This window comes from Hetaerina americana, unplaced genomic scaffold (assembly GCF_022747635.1).
Source record: "Hetaerina americana unplaced genomic scaffold, ioHetAmer1.1.p SCAF_9, whole genome shotgun sequence".
In the NCBI taxonomy this organism is placed as follows: Eukaryota; Metazoa; Arthropoda; class Insecta; order Odonata; family Calopterygidae; genus Hetaerina; species Hetaerina americana.
The window spans coordinates 35496287-35509495 of NW_027287538.1; positions in this window are offsets into that span (position 1 = coordinate 35496287).

Below are 13209 nucleotides of genomic sequence, written 5' to 3' on the forward strand. Positions count from 1 at the left end.
TATATACATAAGTCGTTTTACTCTTCTTCTCTTGAGTAAGAGATGGGGAGAGGGTTTAGTGAGCTAGAAGTAGGCAAAATAACAGGAAACCGAATAGCCAACCACGGGGTGACCCACCGAAGCATCGACCGGAACTGCGGAACTGTTGGAGGGAAGGGAATGGGGATAAGGCGGAAGGATTTTTTGGGGGCGCGAGGGGTTAAAGCAAAGTCGTGAAGAGGCCATCACGTGACGTGCGAAAAAAAAGGATTCGCGTCAGAGGATGAGATGAGTTGGGCGGGCGCATGTTCGAGGGATCATAGAAGGGATGAAAGGGGAGGTGGGAGAATAGGTGAGGGGGATAGGATGGGGTGGCGTAGAGAGGGCGCAAAGGGTTATACGCACGGCGTCGCGTGGAAGTTACGCCGAATGGAGCCATGGGAAATACCCTGCACCCTCTTGTTATATCGGTATATATGTGACGTTCTTTCCTACCTCGGTCTATTCCTCCCGCGCCCTCTTCCTTCTCACGCCCCTCCCTCCCCATCCCGGCCCTGTATTTATGGCCTGGGCGTGCGGACGTGCATCTATGGGCGCCTTTCATCAGGGGTGGAAGGGGCCCCCATAAGGAGGCCGGTTTCTTCTCGTCCCGCACCCGCTTCTTCTCCCCCCCTTCCCTTTATACTCCATTTGCACCCTTTTCCCTCCCCCATTTCCCTTCCCACTCCCCGCAACATTTTCCACCCAATTTCCATCCCACCCCCTCCCCGACCTCTGCGTGGATTCATCTTCTTTTTTTTTTAAGGACTCGATTTTTCTTCCCATTCGCAATACCCTTCCTCCTCTCCACCCCCTGCTCCTTCTTCTTCATCACTGTCCATCCCCCTCCCCTTTTCCATCTCCCCCCTCCCATCCTCGGCAGGCAACCATTTGATGATTCCTCCACACCTCCCATCCCCTCCCTCCATCACCCTTCTAACCCTCCCACACCCCTCTCCCGTCTTTTCACGCCGGTCCCCATCCCTGCCTCATCCGCCCCAAACTCATTCCCCCATCCTACTTATCCACCCCCGCCTCTCTCCCACACCCTCCGCGTTCCACTTTTTTCACTTCACCTCCAGTGTTGCCAATCTCTCGGATATTTTTGCATCATCAGTCCAGCCGATTTCGTTGGTCGACCTAGTTTTCGAGAAAAATAAAATGGGAGTCGACGTGATTGGTCGATTCGTCCAGGGGATTGAAGAATGGATTAAAAACCGCCCAGATTATAGGCGCTCGTGTCAATTTCATTCGTATCCTTGGCTGAGGCAGAAGACATAGGAATGATCTTAAGATTCACGACGGACCGCGTCTGAATGAGATCAGCTTGGTTGGGGGTTCGGTGACGGACCGTTTGGGCTTTCCGAGATCAAGGCGGCTGAAGTGCCCAGAAACCTCAAATAAGACGCTTTTTGAATGAAGATAACTTAGAAAATGGTTATCACTGGCCTAGAAAAAATGGGAACCAGGAAAAACCAGGTAAATTAAACATAAGCCTTAACAAGTCGAGGAATATTCTTCGTCTAAGTAATGAAAGATTGGGAATATATTTTTGAATTATATTACCATTGTACATTTCGATGAATCTGATTAGTGTTGTTTTATATTACGATATGGATCAATATATATGGGTGACTTTCGATCAGGATCACCAGAGAATATTGCCAAGTTTCTAAAGTACGTTCAGACTATACATTTATTAAATGATTTAAGGGATGACTGGTTGAATTAAAATCTTATAATATATAATAATAAATAAAATAAATATATAAATATATAAAAATAATATATATATATATATACTATATATATATATATATATATATATATATATATATATATATATATATATATATATATATATATATATACACACACACATACACACTAATGGATCATTTTTTCCAAACTATAAAATAATCGAACATGTTTTAATCCCTGCCATTAATTAGTTATATAAAATCTGAAGAGTTTCTCATAAAACTATCGAAACAGTTTTAATTATTAACCTTATTAGGTAATTGGGGTGATGCAGTACCTACGGAATGAATAAAATATAAGCATTTAATAGTTACTTGCAATACTGTTTTAACAGTTTTGATTATGCCTTGCTAATTGGTTCATGTTCAAACATTATTTTTTAACATTCTGCATGGAAGCCATTGAAGTTGGCATTGGTTTATTTGGTTGTTTTAAACCAAGTGACTAAAATATCGAAAAACACACATTCAGATGATGGTAGTCCTAAAGCGTTTACTAAATACCCTAAAAATGCTGATTCTTTATAATTGTTACGGGTCGCTTTTGCCTAGAGAGAACGTATAGTTCATAAATTTTAATTTGACTAATATCCGTGTATTGATCTGTCCTATGCATTTGGTGGGAAAATTTAATTCGGTTTTATATAAAGAATGGGGGTATTCAATTTTGCAAACCAAACCTAACCATAAGTATTAAATAATCATAAATGGGTTATTCTGGGAATTACGTGAATAAGCTATTATCAAAGAAGACGAATTATTAAATGCTTTGCTAATATTTTCTCAACTGTAACATTGGTGCTTTGTATTTACTAATTTAGAAGTAATCTTATATTGGGTCTTTTTTACGATCATTTGCCAATTAGGTCCTAACGCTATTGGAAAATGACATCCAGTAAAAACAACCCATAATAAAGTTATATAGTTAATGCTTCAGTAAAAATTGCCAAAATAGTATCTACACCAAGTTGATATTGCTGCTTTAAAGTTTCCACGTAAGTTAAATTATAGATTACAAACCTTTTTAAAAGAAAAAAAATACGCATTACTGGATACATGGGTCTGTTTAATTCATTATTAAAGCATAAAGTCAATGCTTCACTGAAAAATGTCTACAAATTGTTAAAATAATTATGTAGATATTATTTAATATTATTATTTACCGAATGTGTGGCTGCAAAGCGATTCGAATTAAAATGCTTTGTTATTTGAAATCATATCATTAATATCGGGTGAACTAAGGACTATTTTAATATGATTCCATATGAGATTCGTTCAAGTACTAAGGACTCCAGAATATTCTGAAAAATTACTTATATTAGATAGTTGAAAATTGTTTTACTTATCAACATAATATCACTGTAGACGCACATACTACCTTGATCAAAAAGTTCCCGGAATTTATTCAGAAAATTAAAAATACAAGTTTATTCATCTAAATCTATATTGTCCCCTTCAAAGTAATCCCCATCGACTGCAACACACTTATGCCAGCGCTTGATCCAATCCTCGAAACATTTTTTATATTCGGTTTTCGGTATGTCCATCAGTGCTTCCTGCGATTTTTCCATTACTTCCTCTCGGCTGCTAAAACGCGTTCCCCGTAATGGTTTTTTAACTCGATTGAACAGAAAGAAGTCACAGGGAGCCAAATCAGGTGAATTCGGTGGCTGTTGGATGGTATTTGTTGCATTTTTCGTCAAAAAATTACGAATAATGATAGCACTGTGCGACGGTGCGTTATCATGGTGCAAAATCCACGAGTTTTCTGCCCACATTTCTGTTCTCTTTCGGCGAATTGCTTCACGCAAACGTCTCATAACGCCCAAATAATACTCTTTGTTTACTGTCTGGCCTTCTGGCAAAAATTCATGATGCACTACACCGTTGTAATCCATGAAAACCGTCAGCATTGCCTTCTTTTTTGACTGAAAACGACGTGGTTTTTTTGGTCTCGGCTCATTTGGTGAACGCCATTCACTTGCCTGATGTCTGGATTGCGTGTCGTACTCATAAACCCACGTCTCGTCTCCAGTAATGATCCTTTTGATGAATGTGGGATCGGATTCAGCCTCGCAAATCATGTCTTTTGCGACGTCAACACGGTCTCTTTTTTGCATGAAATTGAGGTCTTTTGGCACCAACTTTGCTGCTACACGACGGAAACCCAAATCATTAACCACAATGTCTTGGGCGGATCCATAGGCAATGAATGTTCAAGTCCTCCGCTATTTCTCTGATGGTTAATTTGCGGTTATTGACCAACATTTCTTTTACTTTATCAATTTTTTCACCGACTTTCGATGTCGATGGTCTGCCACTGCGTTCATCATCTTCGATTGACTCACGACCACTTCTGAACCGCTCGTGCCACTGGTAAACGACCGTTTTTTTTAGAGAATCGTTGCCGAAACACTTTTCCAACATTTCCAACGTCCGTGCGCCACTAAATCCGTTTTTTACGCAAAATTTAATACAAGTTCGTTGTTGCAAATTTAAATCCATTTCTGCAATTGTAAAAAATCGCCAACACACACAGAGATAGATGTACTCTTGGCTACGTAACTTTTGCAAATGTCAAGTTATGACACTAAGATTTAAAGGGAATATCAACAACAGATTTACCAATTTAACAAAATAAACAGAACTCAAATCGGAACGATGGGAGCGCCACACGGTGGTTATTCCGGGAACTTTTTGATCAAGGTAGTATTTTCACGTGGAAAAATGGTTCCATGTTCATCGAGAACGCTTCTGTGTCTCTTTTACCCTATAAAAAAAGCCGGCTTGTCCAATGCTGAGGTTTCTTAGGTTCGTTTTCCCCCAAATTTGGTCTTCTTCGAACTGCCACACTTACGAACGAACATTTTTCTCAACTGCAACACTATATCCGCATATACTATCTCACTCAATTGAAGATGAATTTCGATGGGTGTTAAACCACGCGAATCGAGAAAACGAATGATTACACGCCATTCTAGTATACCACTACGCCATATTGAAAATGCTTCTCACATCCGCCGAAGCTGTATAAACTCAGTCATATATATTTACCAAGAGTATTCAGTAAATTGTAGCATATTTCAAGCTCAACCACATGACCAGTCGTGAGAGAAAAATTGGTTGAATTTAGAAATTGAACGAACCTTGCAATGCGCTAAATTTGGATATTTCCCAAATTTGGCTTAATGGTATGCGGCGTACTAGAAAATTTCTTTCAATGCGTAAATTAATTTTCTACCAGCGATGAAACAGAAGGCTCTGAAAACTTGTTTAGCTGACAAAACGTTTTTGCTTTTTTACTGTAGTATTTTGGTAGCTAAGGCGAATATCTGCAAAAGACCAAAGATGATTGCATAAACCGGCAAAGATGTCGCATCTTTTTTTGTAAGCCTCGGGCCGACGTGTTCTTTGTCCACGTAAAAATCCCACCATTTAGCTCTGAAAATAAATTTGGGCCATGGAGAAGATGGTGAAGAGACCGTTGTTTCTGGAGCGGAATACCTTCATATACTTTATTTGCTCACAGAGTCCTTTCGGATCCGCTAAGTCCTTGCTTCGTTCTACTTTCCGTCCCATATTATTTTTGCTCTTGCAATTTCGGTAAAGGGATCGTTTAGAGAAACGTTTCTCTTTCGAGTGTTGGATATATTTTTTTCACATATAGGTATATATTTATATATATATATATATATATATATATATATATATATATATATATATTTTCTGGTATTCCGCAGTGGTCCTTTCACTTCTTTCGGCCGTTCCTTTATGTCCTCAGCTTCCCCCTTTCACTTTTCGGCTTTGCCCGTTCCTCAGGTCCTTCTCGACCGTCGGACGACCAAAACGCGTTCCCGCTAAATTAAAGCGTTTTCATCCTATCATCTCCGTCTGATCCTTAATGCCGAGAAATCCAAATATAAGGTTTCTCCAAAAAAACAGGAAAGGGTATTGAGTAAAAGGAAGAACCTGCATGCGATGCGCGATGTTTACTGTTTATTGCGATGAAGTGAGAATGCATGAATTAACATGGTAATGCCAAATCAAGATTTGAATCAAATTTCATCGAGTCGAAGGAGTACAAATTGTAGACTAAGCATCAAAGGAGCATTATACTATATGTAGCTTTGGTTTCAATGTGAGGTAGTTGTTGTGCGAATATTTTTCAAATAAAACGATTAATATCACGATGATCGTTTTCTCACAGCTATTTAAGTTTCTGTTTACTTTGGTGCAGCGTTTGCTCGAAAATCCCTTTAGAATTTTTTTATAGCGTTGAAAAAAAGTGAACACAACTTTTTATTTAAATGGAAGCAACCACGATTTACCAAATCTTCTTTAGAATAGTCGATTCGGAGATATTCGGAGTCCATTAATTTCTATAAAGTAAAAAAAAATGCAATGGTTATAATATGCAAAATGGAAAGATATATTTTTATAAATTAGGTGTACGTATTATTAATAGTAATATATAATTTAAATAATGAAATTTAGTACAAAATAATTCAATAAAATAGCATATCTAAGTATCAAAAAGCGATCGAGTAAATTTTGAGTACCCCTCCAGGTGCAAGCTGGCTGATAAAGTGACCCATTTGTATGAAAATGATTTTACTTTCATCAAAACTTAACTAATTCCTAATTTAAACCTGAATACCTAATACCTGATCAAATATTTCACTTGCATTTCTCGATTGCGGTTATTACTTTCACAATCGACGAGGGATGAATTGTACCCCGGAGTGTTTGCAAAACCACTTCCATAAACATAGTTCACGCTTGCAAAGGAATGTTTTGCGGTATCTTGCGGAGTACACTGCATTGGGTTTTGTATTCTCCCCCTAGCATCTGTTTCACGAAGCTCCCCGTCACAAAGTTACACGGCGACGTTTCTCTTCCGTAACCTGCAAGTGGGACTGGTGGGACCCGTGAGAAAATTTCGTAAGAAGCGACCTCCAAAGTTTCAGGAATTTCCGTACGTAAGACGCATGGTTTAAACTTGTGAAACTCTTGACTTGCCTCTGGTGGACTTGCAGTTTTATACGTACCAGGGGGAACAAGTAGGCTAACATGAAAAAAGTGGGAGGAAACTCAACTACCCAGTGTTAACTTTAGCACCTCTAAACATTGGTAAGTCGAAGCTATGACACATGCCCACTAGCCGGCCGAATGGATTTATTGCTCCATTTTAATGTAAACACAAGGGAAGCATCGGTTTATGAAAAATATATTTCATGTGTCTATCGTTATTTTACCTTGAGATTCTTTTACAATGAAGGAAAAAGGCACAATGCATATGCGTGGTTTTTCATAATAGACTAGTCTTTCTAATTTCTGAACGGTAATCCCCCTAGGTACGTGAAATCGTCTTAGATTTATATTTAGTTACTGAACCTACAAGCTATTTGCTATATTTCTACGCTTGTACAACTCACCGATGCATTAGATTATTCCTAACCTTAATTTAAAACGCTGCAGAAATGAAGAGTGACTGGTTTACATTAATTTTTATTGACCCCTTAAGAATTTTCTGCATCTACTCCATGCCCCACAAGCCGCCGTAAGGGTGAGTGGCGGGAGCTGTTACGACACCACCCGTAATTAAGAAAGAAAAAAAACCGCATGCAAAAGCCACAAATTTATACTATCCACAAACAAAACATTGTATACATTGTACAAAACATGGTATACATTCATGCAAGAACACCTACACCCCGCACACATGCAAACACTTCAACTACCAACTAGCATACACATGCGCCTACAAATATACCTAATATTTTTGCAATGTTTAATTTTGTGCCGACTTGTAAGTTTAGTGTTTTTAATATTTCTACAGTGACTTCGGTTTCTAAAAATTATGATTTCTAATTATTCGGGGAAAGAATGGGTATTTGTTTCTATGAGTACTAAATCTATCTCCCTTATTTTATTTTTGTGGTCTGATCTACCTAAGTAGTGTGGGACCATAATAATTCTTTGGTGTCATCGTGAAACTCGATTTAAACTGAATTTAAATTTACCTCATCTTAATATTAGTAATGATACTGTCGAACTCCTGAGAAACCAGGTTGATATTCTAAATTTAAATAAAATGTGCATAAGTCACAAATACGGTTGGGTTCAATATAGTATTCTGGCACTATCTCACTGTCATAATTATTGAGTATCAAAACGTTGTTAATCGATTTATTTGAAACACGACTTGTTTTAATTTCTTTGGCCCCATATTTGGTGTAACTGAGTGGACCTTGCATCCCTTTAAACTCATTGGCACCAACAGCACTTCAATTAAAAGGACATTCCAAGGAAAAACCACAAAATCCCCAGAACACACCAAAATCCTTGCAAAATGGATTAGCCATTCTAGCAAAATAAGTACAGAATTGAAGATTATCATATTTTCTTCTGTTATATTTATTCATATTCTTCGTCAAAATTCCTTATTACGCTCGAAATACTCATGTTTTTCTATCTCAAGGATTTTACACCATTTCTTTGCCTTGTAGTTAAGTTTCCCATGGTATGCTTAACTAGGTCATTTTTGTATCTATTTCGAACTTCCCTCGAAAATATTTCCTTCCTTTTTCCTGACTATAGCCATTATCTCTTTAAAGCTTTTTACTTGTATTACTCTATATATTTGGCTGCTCTCTTTCCTTTAATTATCGATAACGTAAATTTAAAATAGTGAATGCTATACTAAGTTGGTAATATGGAGAAAAATGTCTCACATGAAAAAAATGGCATGGGTTGGTGTAATAATTTGTAGAAAACAGGAAATATAAATGGAGAATATAATGGGAAGCAGTGTTGTATTCTAGAATTTAATGGAAGGGAACATTTTAGTTGAACGCGGAAATCTTATTATGATAGTGTACACACACGGTCACACACATATGTATATGTGTGTGTTTGTGTGTGTATATGTTTTACTCTATGAGGGATATTAGTAATTACCAGAAGTGGGAAAAGTCAATTGCTTTCATATTTTATCATTCATTCCTTATATTATTTTTTTCAGGAATGTAAAACCATCTTTTTTAATGTAGCAGTACTTCGGTGATACCCTTTTTAAGACTCGAACTCTTGTGTTCGAAAAGAAATGTTGTTTTAAACGTATTTTTTAGATGCTATCTCAATTGATTATAAGAGCCACAATATTGCAGCTTATCTCATGTCATCCTTCTTTATCCTCAAATGTTTTGCATAAGTTCCAATTTCCTTAATGGTGCATCTTTCATTAAAAAATATCCCTCCTTAATATAGAGGCGAGTAAAGCATCGCCAACTTCCTTCGCTATATCTAAGAGCACATCTCAACACTTAAGGCTAAATTAAACCAGAAGTCTTTCACGAAATAATGCTTAGTACGAGAATATATTTTTTATATCATAGGAAAAGAAATCCACACTTTAGTACTTGAGTAATAAGAAATGGTATTCAAGCCATATGCTTGTCGGTCCCTATTTTCTCTCAATGAATTCCCTCTCATGAAGCCAGCAATGATTACGATAACCTACAAGGAGACATGTGCAATTGGTAGTTTTAGCTTTAAATAACGTCGCGGCTGAATTTAACATTAGTATAATCACTATCCGCTTGGATCATATTTCGTAATGTACAGTATTTATTAGAAGGCTTGGGGTGAGAAGAACTTTTTGATAAATAAAGATACGTATGATCAATTTGAATCTTAAAAATTCACAGTAATATTCCTCCATCGAGATTAGAATCCTCCAGAAGAGGTTTCTTTATCGTGCCGACGGATTATGGTTTCTTTAAACCATCATCTCTACTGAACTCTATAAAATCAAAAACTTTATCGAATTCACGTTAATAGTTCATGACTGAGATTTCTTATTTCTGACAACAGAGTAAGCTATTCTCATTTCACTTTTTCTATTTACTTATTCAATAGAAATTTTTATTTAAATACAATAAATACCTAACAAATTTTCACTTTAAAGCTATGACCACTCTCTAAGTCTTCAAGCTTTTTCACCCTAATAATGCCTTTCGAAGTATAACGTTCTATTGACCCCGTAAAAACGAATTAATGATTCAATTCCATATCAGAGGCAGTTCCTTTCCCTTTGATATCTGTGGTTCTCCGGCACCCATAAGAAAAGCAAAGACTGCATTTAAATAAGGAGTCCAATGATATCATCTGGAACTCAACTCAGGAATCTCGAGTTTCTTCTCATTAAGATATCAAACCACGCAATAGGTCAATTAAATTACTATGCCATTGAGCTGTTATCCCTATTCAGGAATCTTTTGAATTTTATACATAATTACTGCAATATTCGGTTAATAAAAAAAGGGTTGAATATTTTTTCACGATATTTATCAGCATGAATCAAGGGGTGGTAGTATGTAGGAGGCCAGAGTGAGTTGTAATTTGAAAACGCGTATTTATTGCAAGTTCGGAACTCATGAGGGCATGAAAAAACTGAAAATTATTATTATCAATTATCTGCCGTCAAAAAACTAAAGACAATTTTTTTAAGATAGTCTACTGTCTAAGGCCGCTTTCAGATGGAAATAGACTATTTGCCATTACATTTCTAAACCTCGTCGAATAAGACACAGCTGAATAGCCTGCACTACAAACAAACAATTTTTTTCAATTCCGCATGCATTCTACCTCTCTTCAATCCAACGGACACGGCAATCCACTCGCACCCTTAACCTCGTTTGCCTAACGTTATTCCCTCCATCAAAGTCTTTTACATTCCTTCTGCACTAACTCTATGGTAAAGCCTTTTCGGAGGAAGAGTAAACTGAAGTCCTTCAGTTTGTTCCTCGTAAGTCGTGCGTAATATACTGGATCAAATCTCAATGATAGACTTTTCAAACTATAGCCTGTAAATTTATCGACACAAATTTCGAAATCGAAGAGGGTTTTGACGCTAACCAAAGATATTGGTTAACGTCAGTTAGACGTGAGGAATTGCTCATGCAGACCAATGATTATTAAAACGCTAGTATATTATTGGTATCAATTTAAATATTTTTGAAGGATATTTAAGTATCCTGCAAGCCATCGCTGGGGTGTGTGGTAGGGAGTGAATACACACAAGACTAAATTTGCACCCGAATATTTTTACCTCTACCGCGGTCGGACAGTGTTATTCTGATCTCTAATCATCCGTGGAGAAAATGACATCTTAATGACATGTATCTGGTCTACACTTATTCTCTCTAATTTTTTGACAATTCTACAGCAGTACGATGAGGGTTATGATAAATTTCAACATCACTGCTATACAGACATCCTTACAATTTATACTAGAGATTTTATCCGTCATTTAACCGTCGCTCTGTGAGTGATACCAAGCCTAGCTCTTCTAATATTACGAATTTGCTACTAAGGCTATCATAACAACGGAAAATTAAAGCATTATCACCTTGAGGCAACCATTGCTACGGATCTAATTGAAATATCCCGAATGTCTATTTGGCATATCCCATTGAAAACATTACGTTCTTGCGAAGCTTCATGGAAAGTCAGGAAGATGAAATTGATAAGATTGTTAGTAGAATTGATCAGTAAGAAACCGTTTCGAGAGGGCAACGTTAGAAAGGGCTGCTATGTTATTGAAGAAAAGTCGGAGACTCCATTGGGACGTAAAAGATTCGGTGGAGAATAGCGTCACAGGCAAGGGTTGGTTCAAATTAGGGAAGAGAATGTCATAAACTGGATTACAACACTAAGAAGGGATCTAACGACGAATTTCTGTTAGCATAAACTCACACAATTCTGTAGACATATAGCTTGTAGTCTTTGCCAAATATATGAAAAATAGTAGCAATAACTATGATCGTCGTTTACCATGAAATTTTTACTTGACTTCAAGAACCGTCTAGTACTCCGTACAGTTATTTCAGATGACCTTTTCACATTCCTTTACCTCCTCATCCGCAGTATTACTCCCCTATCATTTCTTTGGATTTGTCTTCTACGTTGATAGATCGCTTAACTATATTGCTTCCTTGATAATGACGCGTAGAACCGCGTTAGTCCAAATAAATCACGTGGAAATAAAGTGCTACTACGGCGCCATCATTTCATTTCACAAAGTCGGATTTGATGCGTTTGAATTTATTCCTCGACGTGAGAAGTCGTTACTTTACCAACCGAAGGATCTATTGCATCCCTTTGTTGTTGTTACTGTTGTTCGACGGGGTATGAAATGTTTACGGTATCTGCCCTAGTTTCTCCATTACTTCCCACTCTCTAATTACGCGCCCGCGTCTCCAGCAGTCCAATCACTCCCCCGCATTTCCAGGTTGACTGCATTCCCCTCCCGGTCAATATACTCCCCCATTCCATATCACTCGCTTCCAGATACACATTTAACACCCTTGTCCTTCCTTCTCCACCCCATCAGTATCCTTCCTCGACAATCCCCATTTGCCTACCTCGTCAGGGAGGTACTCCGAGCCCATCAATGTCGCATCATCCGACGTATTTATTCTCTCACCTCCCGATCACCCGACTTCGCTCTCTCTAACTCTATCTCTTCCTTCCTCCGCATTAAATCAGTAAATCGCTCCCTTTCTCTTTTCCCTCCCTCCTTTACATTCGGCATTCGCTGCTACATGTCACCGACATCAATGGAAAGATTTACTCGCCGCAACCTCGCAACTCTCTCCGCCTGCTTGCTCCGTATTTGCGTGGCGGAGGTAGTTGTGTATGGGGCAAGGGCTGGAAGTGGAAGTAGGGGTTTCCGGGTCAGGAGGAATGAAGCGGAAGGGGAAGTGGTTCTGAGGAAGCGGGTGTGGGTGGCTGGGTCTGTGGATTTGAGAGGCAGAGGCTTGTGTTGGACGTGGCTGGGGTTTTAGAATTTGGGGTGTGAGCGAGGTCAGGAAGAACGCCTGTGAAGAAAAGGCCCAGGGAGACGCGAAGGAAGATTTGGTAAGAGAGATGGTGGTATTCGGCGAAAGTGATGAAGAGTGGATAGGAAAAGAGAGAGAGAGATAGAAAGAAGGGAAGTGAATAGTTCTTTGAAAAAAGGTTTTCTAAATTATCCTCTCCTGCCGTCCTTCCCCTTTCATTTTATATCATTTTTTCTGTTTGCCTTCCCTCCCTTGCCTCTCCATCCTTCTGTCGGAGCTGCTCCTGGATTCGAATTTTGAAAGAGCTTAAATCAAATATACGTGCAACATATGTCTATACGAGCAACTTGTAGGTGAGTTTTTATGTGTATGGATAAAGTGAAAGTGTCACGGCCCCTCTCGCCCTGTGGAAGGGAATATTTCCTCTGCAGAAGAGACCGCAAGTCTCACGGGATATTTTCAAAATAAAATATCACATGATTATATGAGAGGGGGTTGTAATTTTTTATTTTGCGGTACGTGCATGTATCACCCCAAGTTAATGTATCGAGTCGAATCCCATTATGGGTTGGGTTTTTTTTACGAGA